Here is a 15,554-nt window from a genome sequence, read left to right as displayed (position 1 = left end):
GCGCAGATGTGAATGAGCACCATGGACATGGCAGGTACAGCCTGCTTTACTGTATTCCTGAACATGAGGTGCTGAGACCTACACCCTGGCATGGTGTGCAGCAATGGAGCAGGGTCCATGTGCCCAGTGAGTGAGGCTTTAGGACAAGCAGGGTGAGGGGAGAGCTGCCGCCACACGGAGCAGACATCTGTGCACACTGAGGAGCGGGGGCGGGGCTCGGGGAGGAGTGCGGCTCCTGCAGCCGGGGCTATGGATTCACACACACACAGAGGGGACAGAGCTTTCCCCCCCATCTCCCTGCTGTCTCCTCGCCGGCAGCAAGGCTTGTTCACATGTGCTCAATGATCCAGGACCGTGCCCGCTGAGAGCACCAGCCTCCACCATGTCAGGGCCAGCACCGCGGCGTGTGCGGAGCTCAGTCCCCAGCCGGGCGCTGCAGCAGGGGCTCAGTGGGGCTCTGTGGAGCTGAACTGGACCGGGAGAGCCCTGTGCCGGCAGGTAACGCGGGTTATGGGGCAGGGGCAGGGGCAGACTGTGTACCCACCACAGCCGGCTTTGTTCTACCAGGGTGCGAGTGCACAGACAAAGAGCCCAATGCTTCAGTCAGTGCATCTGGCATCACTACCTCTACTGCATGCACTATGGTGGGGAGCGCAGATCTCCTAATACCACACACTGGCTATGGGTTTCATCTATCTATCTATGATCTATCTATCTATCTATCTATCTATCTATCTCATATCTATCATCTATCTATCTATCTATCTATCTATCTATCTATCTATCTATATATCTCATATCTATCTATTCCATCTATCTATTCCATCTATCTATCTATTGACACTACAGACCTCCCTATAGGTAAGATAGATCCATATACCACACAAGCTCACCTATGTCCTTACATGTCCGCGTTCCTGTATGTACATATACAGTCCCATGTCCGTGTTCACATATGTACATATACACTCCCATGTCCGCATTCACGTATGCACATATACATTCCAATGTCCGCGTTCACGTATGCACATATACATTCCCATATTCACATATACACTCCCATGTCCGCGTTCCCGTATGCACATATACACTCGCATGTCCGCGTTCCCGTATGCACATATACACTCCCATGTCCACGTTCTCGTATGCACATATACACTCCCATGTCCGCGTTCCCGTATGCACATATACACCCCCATGTCCACGTTCCCGTATGCACATATACACTCCCATGTCCGCGTATGCACATATGCACTCGCATGTCCGCGTTCTCGTATGCACATATACACCCCCATGTCCACGTTCTCGTATGCACATATACACTCCCATGTCCGCGTTCCCGTATGCACATATACACTCGCATGTCCGCGTTCCCGTATGCACATATACACTCGCATGTCCGCGTTCCCGTATGCACATATACACCCCCATGTCCACGTTCCCGTATGCACATATACACTCCCATGTCCGCGTTCCCGTATGCACATATACACCCCCATGTCCACGTTCCCGTATGCACATATACACTCCCATGTCCGCGTATGCACATATGCACTCGCATGTCCGCGTTCTCGTATGCACATATACACCCCCATGTCCACGTTCTCGTATGCACATATACACTCCCATGTCCGCGTTCCCGTATGCACATATACACTCCCATGTCCGCGTTCCCGTATGCACATATACACTCCCATGTCCGCGTTCCCGTATGCACATATGCACTCGCATGTCCGCGTTCCCGTATGCACATATACACTCCCATGTCCGCGTTCCCGTATGCACATATACACTCCCATGTCCGCGTTCCCGTATGCACATATACACTCCCATGTCCGCGTTCCCGTATGCACATATACACTCGCATGTTCGCGTTCCCGTATGCACATATACACTCGCATGTCCGCGTTCCCGTATGCACATATACACTCCCATGTCCGCGTTCCCGTATGCACATATACACTCCCATGTCCGCGTTCCCGTATGCACATATGCACTCGCATGTCCGCGTTCCCGTATGCACATATACACTCCCATGTTCGCGTTCCCGTATGCACATATGCACTCGCATGTCCGCGTTCCCGTATGCACATATACACTCCCATGTCCGCGTTCCCGTATGCACATATACACTCGCATGTCCGCGTTCCCGTATGCACATATACACTCCCATGTCCGCGTTCCCGTATGCACATATACACTCCCATGTCCGCGTTCCCGTATGCACATATACACTCCCATGTTCGCGTTCCCGTATGCACATATGCACTCGCATGTCCGCGTTCCCGTATGCACATATACACTCCCATGTCCGCGTTCCCGTATGCACATATACACTCGCATGTTCGCGTTCCCGTATGCACATATACACTCCCATGTCCGCGTTCCCGTATGCACATATACACTCCCATGTCCGCGTATGCACATATACACTCCCATGTCCGCGTTCCCGTATGCACATATACACCCCCATGTCCACGTTCCCGTATGCACATATACACTCCCATGTCCGCGTTCCCGTATGCACATATACACTCCCATGTCCGCGTTCCCGTATGCACATATACACCCCCATGTCCACGTTCCCGTATGCACATATGCACTCGCATGTCCGCGTTCTCGTATGCACATATACACTCCCATGTCCGCGTTCCCGTATGCACATATACACTCCCATGTCCGCGTTCCCGTATGCACATATACACCCCCATGTCCACGTTCCCGTATGCACATATGCACTCGCATGTCCGCGTTCTCGTATGCACATATACACTCCCATGTCCGCGTTCCCGTATGCACATATACACTCCCATGTCCGCGTTCCCGTATGCACATATACACCCCCATGTCTTCCTATACAGATACTCAGCTGTTATTAGCCCCTAGTATTGTACATGAGGTGCTGGATATAAATGCCTTCACATTTCTTCCCAGACAGTGGAGCACATTTGTCTCAGCTCTGTGAAATCTGCCTGTAAATGTCTCAGTGTGAGGTAAATGTCTCACATGAGAAAACATATGGCAGACATTTGCTACCTACATTGTGAACATGTTGGGTTGCAGAATATTTTTGGAGTATGTCACACATCCTAAGGAAGTTTCATTAGAAGCGTCAGAACAATGAGAATTGCTGTGTATATGTCATTGTGAGTCCTGGCTCTCCAGGGACCTGCAGATGCTTTGGTTGGCCCAGGCAGACATACACACGTGTATATTCACATACATAGCAGTGGTGTTATGTGCAGCTTCCACGGAGGGCTCCTTGTGGCGGTGTCCTGACTTGTGGAGAAGCGTGTGCACAGGAGGAGACACTGGCGGCGAACGCTACGATATTCAGGGATTCCTAGAAGGAGAGCTGCTGATGAAGAAATGGAGCTTTCCTCTGGAATGTCCTCGGTGTGTGAGGCGCTGCTGCTCATGGTGTCCACATCCCTTTCATGACCAGGTTTTAACCTTCTACTTAATGCTATTTCTTGTTTCTGAGATCCCACGGATGAATCGGATGTACTAATGTAGCAGAGCTGAGTTTGTCATCTAGCTGTTGTAATAGCTTCGGTTTATCCGTCCTTCTAGGGAAACCGCCTACAGCACACTGCACTCCTTTACCAATAGTGTCATGGCACCAAATGAATTTAAACAACACATTTGACACGACTCGACTATTAGACGAGTTCGTGTTATGTTATGGTGGTGATCCAGACTAGATGTGGAGCAACCATCGCACCTTTTTAGCCAAGTCTATTTTATGACCAAGAGTGAAAATGGCGCACGTCTTTCATATATAGGGTGAATATTTGTGTGCACAGTTTTTCATACACCACTTTTCTGGCTCGTTTTCTTCAGTGAAAGTCTCTGGTTTCAAATGACAAACACACCTCTACTGTATAACAAATTGATCTCAGTTACATCTGGAAAAACGCAGCTTTACTACTGTATTTCAAGTTCAGTACTGCTACATGCCAACAGACATCATCGTGATAAAACCATATAGTGCTGAATTTAACTCTTTAAAGGGGTTGTCACTTCTGCAAATGGCATTTATTGTGTAGATGCAGTTTATACAAGGCACTTACTAATGTATTGTGATTGTCCATATTTGCTTTCTTTGCTGGCTGGATTCATTTTTCCATCGCATTATACACTGCTCGTATCCAGGGGCTGCAGTGCAGATACGAGGTGCCCGGGACGGGACCTGCTGCGCATGCTGTGCCTATGCATGTTCCCATGGTGCCGGCCACGAAATGGGCTGGCGCTTTTTCCCATAGTGTGCAAGCATGGCCACCGCTGCTGGATTACAGGGTGGTCCTAACCATGGAAACTAGCATCATATAATGCATTGGAAAAATGAATCCAGCCAGCAAAGGAGGCAATATGGAGAATCAGGGCCCTTTCACACTTGCGTTCTTGTCTTCCGGCATAGAGTTCCGTCGTCGGGGCTCTATGCCGGAAGAATCCTGATCAGGATTATCCTAATGCATTCTGAATGGAGAGAAATCCGTTCAGGATGCATCAGGATGTCTTCAGTTCCGGAACGGAACGTTTTTTGGCCGGAGAAAATACCGCAGCATGCTGCGCTTTTTGCTCCGGCCAAAAATCCGGAACACTTGCCGCAAGGCCGGATCCGGAATTAATGCCCATTGAAAGGCATTGATCCGGATCCGGCCTTAAGCTAAACGTCGTTTCGGCGCATTGCCGCATCCGACATTTAGCTTTTTCAGAGTGGTTACCATGGCTGCCGGGACGCTAAAGTCCTGGCAGCCATGGTAAAGTGTAGTGGGGAGCGGGGGAGCAGTATACTTACAGCCCGTGCGGCTCCCGGGGCGCTCCAGAGTGACGTCAGGGCGCCCCAAGCGCATGGATCATGTGATCGCTTTGGACACGTCATCCATGCGCATGGGGCGCTCTGACGTCACTCTGGAGCGCCCCGGGAGCCGCACGGACTGTAAGTATACCGCTCCCCCGCTCCCCGCTCCTACTATGGCAACCAGGACTTTAATAGCGTCCTGGGTGCCATAGTAACACTGAAAGCATTTGGAAGACGGTTCCGTCTTCAAATGCTTTCAGTACACTTGCGTTTTTCCGGATCCGGAGTGTAATTCCGGCAAGTGGAGTACACGCCGGATCCGGACAACGCAAGTGTGAAAGAGGCCTCACAATACATTAGTAAGTGCCTTGTATTAACTTTCTCTACATGATAAATGCCATTTGCTGAAGTGATACAATCCCTTTAAGTATTCTAGTTGAGATTTCCAGTGTAGAGTAGAAAATTGTTATTGTCATATTAAACTGAATTTGGGTTTCACACAATTTCTATACAGACTCGGAGCTCATATACAGTTGTGTTCAAAATAATAGCAGTCAGACATCACTAACCTGATCAATCACTGTTTTTGGTAGAAATGATATTTCTACATGGCAAATAATTTACTAGCAGGTGTAGTAGAGTAATACAGACCCAACAGTCATGACATATATGCATGCTGCTGATTCTGTGTAATTCAATCACTTATTGAAAGGGGCATGTTCAAAATAATAGCAGTGTGGAGTTCAATGAGTGAGGTTATTCATTCTTTGAAAAACAGGTGGCAATTATTGCCCTTATTTAAGGAAGGAAGGCAGCAAATGTTGTACATGCTGGTTACAGTGCATTTCTCTCTGAAATTCTGAGGAAAATGGGTCATTCTAGACATTGTTCAGAAGAACAGTGTACCTTGATTTAAAAGTTGATTGGAGAGGGGAAAATATATAAAGAAGTGCAGAAAATGATAAGCTGCTCAACTAAAATGATCGCAAATGCTTTAAAATGGCAACCAAAACCTGAAAGACGTGGAAGAAAACTAAAAACTACCATTCAAATGGATAGAAGAATAGCCAAAATGGCAAGGACTCAGCCAACAATCAGCTCCAGGAAGATCAAAAAAGGTCTAAAGTTACCTGTGAGTACTGTTACAATTAGAAGACGCCTATGTGAAGCCAAGCTATCTGCAAGAAGCCTCCACAAAGTCATGTGCTGAAGAGGTTACAATTTGCCAAAGAGCACATTGACTGGCCTAAAGAGACATTTTGTGGACTGATGAAAGTAAGATTGTTCTTTTTGGGTCTAGTGGCCGGAGACAGTTTGTCAGACGACCCCCAAACACTGAATTCAAGCCACAGTACACTGTGAAGACAGTGAAGCATGCTGGCGCAAGCATCATGATATGGGGAGGTTTCTAATACTAATTTATCGCATACCAGGGATCATGGATCAGTTTGAATACATCAGAATACTTGAAGAGGTCATGCTGCCTAATGCTGAAGAGGAAATGCCCTTGAAATGGGTGTTCCAACAAGACAACGACCCCAAACACACCAGTAAACGTGCAACATTTTGGTTCCAGACCAACAAGATTGACGTTATGGAGTGGTTAGCCCAATCCCCGGATCTTAATCCAATAGAAAACTTGTAGGATGACATCAAAAATGCAGTTTCTGAGGCAAAACCAAGAAATAGAGAAGAACTGTGGAATGTAGTCCAATCATCCTGGGCTGGAATACCTGTTCACAAGTGCCAGAAGTTGGTTGACTCCATGCAACACAGATGTACAGCAGTTCTCAGAAACAGTGGCTATAAAACTAAATATTAGTTAAGTGATTCAAAGGAAAGCTAAATTTTCAAACATTTTTCAGTTTATATAGTGAACGTTTGAGTTTGTAAAGAAGAATACAAACACTGCTATTTTTTTTGAACAGTCTTATATTCACTTTTCTTTTTTTTCTTTTTTTTAGAGGAACAACACAAATTTGATATATTTTTCTTTATGTTTTGATTTGGAATAAAATGTGTAGTGTTCCCAATGCATTTGTGTGTATGGAAATAAAAGCTATTAGAAGGATTTTGAGCTTTATTCACTTTTTTAAACACACTGCTATTATTTTGAACACAACTTTATATGCAACGTTTTCTCATTAGCTCTTTAAAGGGAGTCTGTCACCTCCATATGGCCATATACAGTGCTTACATGGCTCTGTAGCACACCTATACAGGATTGTAACGGTACCTTTTGTTCTTTTCTTTAGACTTGCACAAGCAGGAAAAAACAACGTTTAATTCATATGCAAATAAGCACTCGCAAGTGCCCAGGGGCGGCGTTCAGTGTGTAGGTGCCCAGGCTGCTCTGCCTTCTTTTCACTTTACTCCTCCCCAGCCTCTTCCTTTGCCCGCCCTCCAAGTCCGGACCTATCGATGAGGCAAGAGACTTGGAGGGCGGGCAAAGGCAGAGGCTGGGGAGGAGTAAAGTGAAAAGAAGGCAGAGCAGCCTGGGCACCTACACACTGAACGCCGCCCCTGGGCACTTGCGAGTGCTCATTTGCATATGAATTCAACTTCGTTTTTCCTGCTTGTGCAAGTCCAAAGAAAAGAACAGAGGTACTGTTACAATCCTATATAGGTGTGCTACAGAGCCATGTAAGCACTGTATATGGCCATATGGAGGTGACAGACTGCCTTTAAACATGCTTGGTGTCCCACCTATAGACAAACCTTTCCAGTTGAAAAGTTCCCCCAAAAGGTAAGGACACACGATTGACTTCTCTTCTGGAAATCCCAAGATCAGATGTGTCACCTGGGAAGCTTCACGTGCTGTAGGGGAATTATGTGAAGTACGCAGCCCTGCAGGGTATTGCGATGTGAGGTCACGGTTACTTAGGCAAACGAGGGTTGCTATGGGTTACTCACAGTTTGTAGGAAGACCCTGGGCAGGCGTACAGCAGTGATGGAGAGGCTGGCACAGAAGTCCTCTGGGGCACTCTCTGTATATATGGACCAGGCCTGATGGTGGGTGAGGTGCCCTGGATGTTGCAGGTGTTTAATGTGCCTAGGGCAAGGTCCCTTTAAGGTTTGTGACGCCAGTGCCTGTAACAGTGGCACACCAATAATAAGTGAGGAACACGTTGTTGGGGTGAACCAAACTTTCTTTACTGGAAACAGCTCAACTTTATACAATTTGAATTCAGTTCCACTTTGCAGCAGTAATCAATAGCAGGCTTTACATAAATGGCAGGTAATGTTCTTTGCAAGATACTCAGAGGGTAAAATCATCACTCACAGACCAGGCTGCACTATTCCTCAGATATCCTGGCTGTCTGTTTTCCAAGGCCCGTATGCCCTAATGCTGGCTTTTATCCTTGGTAGCAATCCTCCTCAGGTACATATCCCTTGCTTTAGCTTAATGATCCTTCTGCCCTTCAGCTTACTTGACTAGCTGGAACACTGGCTCTGCTCTGGTTAGGGAACTGCAGGTTTCTCCCAGGAGGAAAACTCTTCTCTTGGGGTGAATCTTCTGAGCTAACTCTGGCTCATTATCCACAGGCAGGCTGATCTTCACACTCACTAGCCTCCTGGTATCAACTAGAAGCCTGGGCTGTCTAGCTGCATGTCAGGATGTGGCCCTCAGCTTCTCTCTGGCTAAGGTGCACACTTCCTTCTGTCTCTACACAGACTCCTGACTATACAGACTAACTCCTCCCTGTCTGGGTCTAAGTATTTATACTAGGTGTTTCCTAGCTCCCTCTAGTGCCTAGAATGCTAACCTACACCATAATAGGCCTGCTGCACATATCACAGGGAAAATACACATAAAATACATATTAAAATGCATTAAAAGGTACTGTGAAATACACTGCCACTGTCCCACAGGAGGTGGAGAACAACGTGGCCCATTTGACCCTTGTGTAGTGCCCACATTTACCTAGTGGGACACTACATATGTACTACTGCTTGGTGTCCATTAAAGTAAATCAGCCACCCTGTGTATCAGCTCTTCATTCTGGATCATAGATGGTGGCCGTACACCCAAAGCAGCCAGCCACCATACACATGCATGCTCTGTTCAGCTGTGTGTGCATGTAGTCTCAATAGGGAAAAGAGAGGAACAGGCCTGTGCCAGTTGCCTCTGGTGGTTATCTCCCTTGAGAACAAACGGATCAGGCAGATTTAAATTCAAAATGCCCAACCCTTCTTTCCCCTGACCTCTGCTGCTGGGGAGTTGGGACCATATAAGATGGTTGGTTCTGTTTGTGTCTGGCCACCTCAAGTATTAGCAGCTCTCGCAGCCCCATTTCTGAAGCCAGACTTGTGGCAAGCAGCCCATCGGAGAACCCCTTTAGCTTAAAAGTCCCCTTGGTTTTCAGGAACTGTTCTGCAAAGTAAATAGTTATATCTACAGTACTGAGCAGTATATAGTAAAATAATATAACTACACATAATCCCTTACGTGTCTGGCCAGCTTTCCTGTGCATGGTAGACAGGGAGGGGGCCATCCATCACTTTCTTGGCACATATCTGTAATTACATACTAATCTGCAACCACTAGAACTTGCTGCTGGAAAGAAGTGGATATTCAGTCTATCAGTCTAGCACTGAAAAGCTTACAAGCTACTTACAGCAGTACCGCCACACGGGTATTTACTGCTGTTAGGCTACTTTCACACTCGCGTTGTTAGAATCCGGCGGGCAGTTCCGTTGCAAGCCGTATTCAAACGGATATCTTTTTTTTCTGGATCTGTTAGACGGATCCGGTGATATACCGGATCCATCTCATCCGGTATCATCCGAAATAACGGATCCGGTATTAAAAAAATTTCAAAGATCAAAAGCGAAACTAGCTCCCCCTATATCCCGGCGCAGACCGGAAAACCGGATGCGGCAATTTCCAGAACATTGGGTAACCGGATCAGGCATTAATACATCTCTATGGAAATTAATGCCGGATCCGGCGGTAGTGTTCCAAGATTTTGGCCGGAAAAAATACCGTACAATGGATGGAACGGAAGACATCCTGATGCATACTAAACGGATTGCTTTCCATTCAGAATGCATTGGGACAAAACTGATGCATTTTTTCCCGGTATTCAGACCCTTTACCGGATTTCAATACCGGAAAAGAATAACGCTAGTGTGAAAGTACCCTTACTGTAATACTACAATTACAGGAGAAAAAATACTGTTATTCAGTAAATAATCTATACAGAAAATGTATTTCCTGTATGAGTGCTATGGCTCTCCATGTGCATGCTGAACTGGTGAGGAGGAACAAATTGGTCGCTGAATCTCTTTACCTAATGTGACAGCAACTAGATTTTGGTGTAAATTATGCCAAAATGTGGCGCATCTAGGTTCAGAGAAATTATATATGCTTAGTCCAACAAGGGGGCGTGATTTAACCAGTATGGGGCATGGTTTTTCTGGGAAATGGGGTGTAGTTTAATATGCACTATTTAGTGCCAAAATTTTACCGCAATTCTGGTGCAATATTCCGTCTCAAACTAAGGGCCCCTATAAATGGCTTGATGGAGCAGGCGATTGTAGGGAAGGAAGCTTTCCTTCCTGACAACTGTGGTGGTGAAGCACTATACTTACATGCAGAGATCTCCTCCACTGTATGAGGATGAGTAATTGCTAATGCCATCGCTCTTCCCCATACAGATTCATTGTTTCTGGGCTGGAGAGTGCTATTTGGGCATCACAATCTGCTGCCCTGAAACGGTGATGTAGGTGTGGGCATGAACGATCATTTCACCCCATTTTGCTTTTTCATTGGATGATTGGCGGCACCTTTAGACGGGCAGATTATTGGGAACGAGTTTTTGTATGAATTTTCTTCTCCAACAATCTGTCGGCCAATCGTGTATTGGAAAGCCACTGCTTTCACTGATGTCTGTGTGACTTGTCTGGTCAAGGCAAATGGTGTCACATCCTTCATGTCACACATGGCAATGAATGCCTTTAGCCATTGCTTGCTAATTATATGAATGGTTAATTGTCTGGTCCTGAGAAATGTCCCCTGTGGAGCACTGGAGATAAGAGGACATAATGGGAAGTAAAACATAATGGTACACTGGCTTTCTATTAATGAATGCAACCAGAGATGTGGAACTAGAGACTGAAAATCATACCTCATTCTAGTTAATGTCAATGCAGCTCTTTACGACCACTGAGAAGCAGGTATTTATCAGGAAGGAACGCTTCCTTCCCGATAATCGCCTGCTCCATCAGGCTGTGTAAATCCTGCATTAATCTGTTACTGAAACTTGAGGTTGCGGTAATCTTGCAATTTTACTGCAATTTATGATAAATGTCACGGTGTAGCCCCAGCTGAAAGGATTTGGACCTTTCTGGACCTCTACGACCACCTTGGTTTGATGTCACTGACGCCAGGAGAGATATTTCTCAGCTAGCAATAACATGACACACACCCAGGTATCACTGAGAAATACTCTAACTTTATTATGCTATCGCTTGGCCTTATATAGGCAGTAGAAAAGTTTGCATAACAGCGTTTAAACCAATCATAAAGATAATCATCGCTCATACACATACTACCGGAACATCCTTATATGGTATGTGTACGTGCAGTAAGTAAAAAGAATAGGTTTTAATCAGTCACATATAAGAATGTACGCAGTTGTGCCGAATGACCCTGAATAAGGCAAGAACGTTTGTTCTAGTTCTGGGAGATTCCCAGAATCTGTCCTGGGAGAGATAAGCGAACCTAACTCGCAGCGGGGGAACGTGAAACAGTGCGTGGGTGAGATGTTATGACAATTCTTTGCATATTTAGAAGAAACAAGATGGAGTCACATTTCTCTTCACCGGCCTAACGTAAAGGGGTTATCTCAAAGTCATGACTAATGTAAAAAATGAAAATTAGGCATCATGTAGTGATAATCTCTATGATAATATCTTTCTAACAAAGCCAGAACCAGACCTGTACCTCACATGGATCCCCATTCATTGCTCTGCTAGGTTTATATCAAGCTGGCAGCTCAAGGGGAGTGTCCTTTCTGCTGCAGGTCAGGGGGCGTGTCCATGCTCTCCCTATCACAGCTCAGGAGGCAGTTGAAGGATGAAACTGAGCATGTGCGACCTTCTCAGTGAGCCGGACAAAAAAATTATAAAAAAACAAACAAACAGCAGGTGGAGCTGTACAGATACATTTTATTGAATAACTCAATTTTTTTTATTACATGTAATTACAAAAGTATTTTGATCCAGGTGCAGGTTTGAAAACTGTATGTTTTCCATGGGACAATCAAGAAATATTAATTTAATACTTACAGATGTAGGAGAGCTTAATTTGGTATTGCTGTTTTAGGCTTTTGTGCACTACTACTGCTTTTGTGAACTCTGTAGGACTAGTTGTAGTCACAAGTTCTTGTGACATATAAAAGTCCTGTTAAAGGAGTTTTCATGGAGTTTGATATTGGATAGGTCATCAATGTCAGATCAGTTGGGGTCCCACTCAAGATACCATCTCTCCCCACCTCCTGATCTGGCATCAATACTGAACTCCAGGAAACCCCCCTTTAATATTATATGTCATTTTGCCTATAAATGCCTCAGCCTTGCCCCCTGCCTTACGTGGCTGATAATGGACTGCTTAGATACCTGTCAGCTGAATTGATCTAAAATGTATGGAGGCCTCCTGACTCTCCCTAGATGGCAGATGTTGGAGGAGATAAGTATTGTTTGTTGGATTTCAACATCCCTGATCCTTTTGTTCTTGGGGAAAAAAGCTGTGGCCAGGTAAGGCCAAGTTCACACTTCAGCTATTTGTTCAGTTATTTCCATCAGTGATTGTGAGCCAAAACCAGTAGTGAAGCCTCCACAGAGATCAGGTATAATGGAAAGATCTGCACCTTTTCTGTGTTTCTGACCCGAACCTGGTTTTGGCTCACAAAAACTGATGGAAATAACTAACAAAATAACTGAAGTGTGAACTTGGCTTTAGCTACCTACCCATTCAGAACACACGGCCCAGGCAGGCACACATGTGTATGAGTGGGTTAGGAGGGAGAGAGTGTTTGGGTGATAGCGATCTAATGTGTATGCCCAGCTGTGCCTCAAATACAGATAAGATACACTTTAGGTTTAAACATTCTACTAGTTTGTGCCTGTTTGTCCAAAATGAACAGATTTTGCTGAGAAATGCAAAGCTGATCCTGCACAGGACAGGAGTAATAGGGCTATTATTGTTGTGGAGAACAGGGTAGACAAGACCCTTTTAGGGCTGGATTCACACATGAAGTTTTGGATGCTGTTAGGCAATTTATAAGCAGTTATTCAGTTGAGAGTACTGGTGTCCTCCTATGTGACGGAAGATCTGTTGGGCTACCTCATGGTTCTTTTGCTCTTCATATGCTTTCACCCCAGTGGTGTCACTTCACGAAAATAGTTCTTGCCGTTAAAGGAAAACTGTCTTCAACTTTGACAGACACCCTGAACTCAGCAGTCTGTCACTGAGAACTTGCTGTATAATCACCTGTGAAAGAGTCTCTGCTGCCTTAGAAGTGTCCTAGTTATTCATGAGGTCCTGCTCTGTCTGCCCCCTGCTGATGAGTGACAGTCTTCTTCTCAATTTTCTCCCTAAGAAAACTATAACGTTGAAGATAAGTTCCTTTTTAAATATGCTGTCTTACCATTTAATATTGCCTTAATGAAAACCATGAAAAATGAATAGCATTTTCTGTTTACATACTGTTAAAAGTTGGAGTTCTGACATCACACAGTAGCACCACCTGGAGTTCAAAATGTCTTGTATTTGTCCACATACACCTAGTGAGCTGCTGGTCAGACGTGCTCAGTCCCTCTCCCCAAAGACAGGGCTCTGCGTACTGATCCCCAGTCCACTGCAGAGCACCCAAGGACAGTAGTAGTAGTAACATAGCGGTATTGCTCAGAAGGTGCCTCCTGCATGGGAAATGCTGTAAGAAAGGATTATATTCTGTCAGCAGCAGTATTAAGGAAGACACATGAAAGAAAAAAAAAATGTAACTGTATTTTTATTCAAGAACCACAGCAAATTACTGAAAATGGCTATTAACGCCTTCAAGACTTTTGTTATAAAATGAGTCCTGGAATAACTTCTTCACATCACAGAACATACACCACTTCCTACTTCAAACTTGAACTACGAAGGTGCACGAGGGCGGACCAACATGCCACGGTAGAGCAGCTCACCGCCAAAATGAACCAAGGGGCTATCAGAAGGGTATCTAAAACAACAGTTCAGCAAAACCTACTGCAGATGGGGCTCTGAAGCAGACCAGAGGTCACTGTACCTCTGCTAACGAAGTTACGTCAGCAGAAAAGACTTCAATTTTCGCGGCAGTATCGGAATTGGACCAAGACTTCCAAGTACTACCCTGGCACCTTAATTCCCCTTCAACCTAACTGATCATCTGTGGGACCACCTCGATGGTTGTGTTCGCTCTATGGCTCCTCCTCCATGAACGATCCAGCAGCTGTGGCATATACTACAGTCAGCATGGCTCCAAATACCTGTGACGAAATACCGGGACCTTATTGAGTCACTCTCAGCTCATCTGTCTGCTCTGCACATGGTGGTTTCTCTGGTCATAATAATGTGACTCGACTGTGTAGATAATATACATTGACAGCCGAGTCACAATACAGGTATAAATATACTGTGGTAACAGTACAGGGATAATAAACAGAATGACCTGCAAATTTATTTCCATCAGTTTTTGGTGTAAACCAAGCACTAAAAAGGTCATAATTAAAAAAAAAAAAAAAAAAAAAAAAGCTTCACAAGTTGTAATGAAAATCTACACCTATCTTTAGGACAGTCCAAAATGTGGCAAATTTAGACGTGCATATTTTAATAAATTTGGCACAATTCACGCCAGCAGTGTTTATTTAGACTAGCATTTAAAACACCAGTCATAATAAATCCGCCCTAATGATTTGACAGTATAGGTATAATAAATACAGTAATATTTTTAAACAGGGATAAATGAAGATAATAATAACCAAAGTGAAGTAGCGATACAGGAATAATATAGTCACAGTGATGTCACAGTGCAGGGATGATGCACACTGTGATGTCACAATACATTGAGAAAAAACACTGAGGAGTTCGGTATTTCAATGCATTTGTCAGACAGATCCGGAAACAAATTCTACCCGTTTGCCTACAGATTTCCGGATCCGGCAGGCAACAGAACTGCCTACCGGAATCCTATAACACAAATGTGAAAGTACCCTTAGTTAGTTCACAGTATAATTATCATGGATAGAGTGTACAGAATGCCTGGATGATGCATAAAGCAGTCTCATAAAACATACAATGATGTCACAATGCATAGAGTAGATAAAATAAGTACTATGAAATCTTTGTAAAGGTTTATTGAAGATGAATCTAAAGAATAATAATCTCAATGATCTCACAGTGAAAGGTTGATTGATGTAGTGATCTTCACAGTGTATCATTATACTCTGCCTGTCCAACTAAGATTTAACTAAGGAAATAGTTATGAGCCTCCTATTGGATAATTACTGCATGGGCGATTATCTGTCAGCTGGCAACAAGTTATTTAACCCCAACTGGTGCAAGGAGATTGCAGAAACTGCTAAAATTGGGTTAAGAACTGTCCAACGCATTATTAAAAACTGGAAGTATAGTGGGGACCCATCGTATTCGAGGAAGAAATGTTGCGGGGAAAAAATCCTGAATGATCGTGATTGGCGATCACTTAGACATTTGGTGAAATCA

General features: G+C 44.8%; 1 protein-coding gene across 1 annotated transcript in view; it reads left to right on the top strand.

The window, feature by feature from the left end:
• Positions 1–286: 286 nt before the first annotated feature.
• ST6GAL2 (ST6 beta-galactoside alpha-2,6-sialyltransferase 2) overlaps positions 287–15,554 on the top strand; it is a 167,801-nt gene continuing 152,533 nt past the window's right edge. The window contains exon 1 of the mRNA XM_040425058.1: positions 287–498. The gene's annotated coding sequence lies outside the window, so the exon portion shown is untranslated. The remainder of the gene's footprint in view (positions 499–15,554) is intronic.

Source organism: Bufo bufo, chromosome 3 (assembly GCF_905171765.1).
Source record: "Bufo bufo chromosome 3, aBufBuf1.1, whole genome shotgun sequence".
In the NCBI taxonomy this organism is placed as follows: domain Eukaryota; kingdom Metazoa; phylum Chordata; class Amphibia; order Anura; family Bufonidae; genus Bufo; species Bufo bufo.
This window is presented reverse-complemented; position numbering and strand designations above follow the sequence as displayed.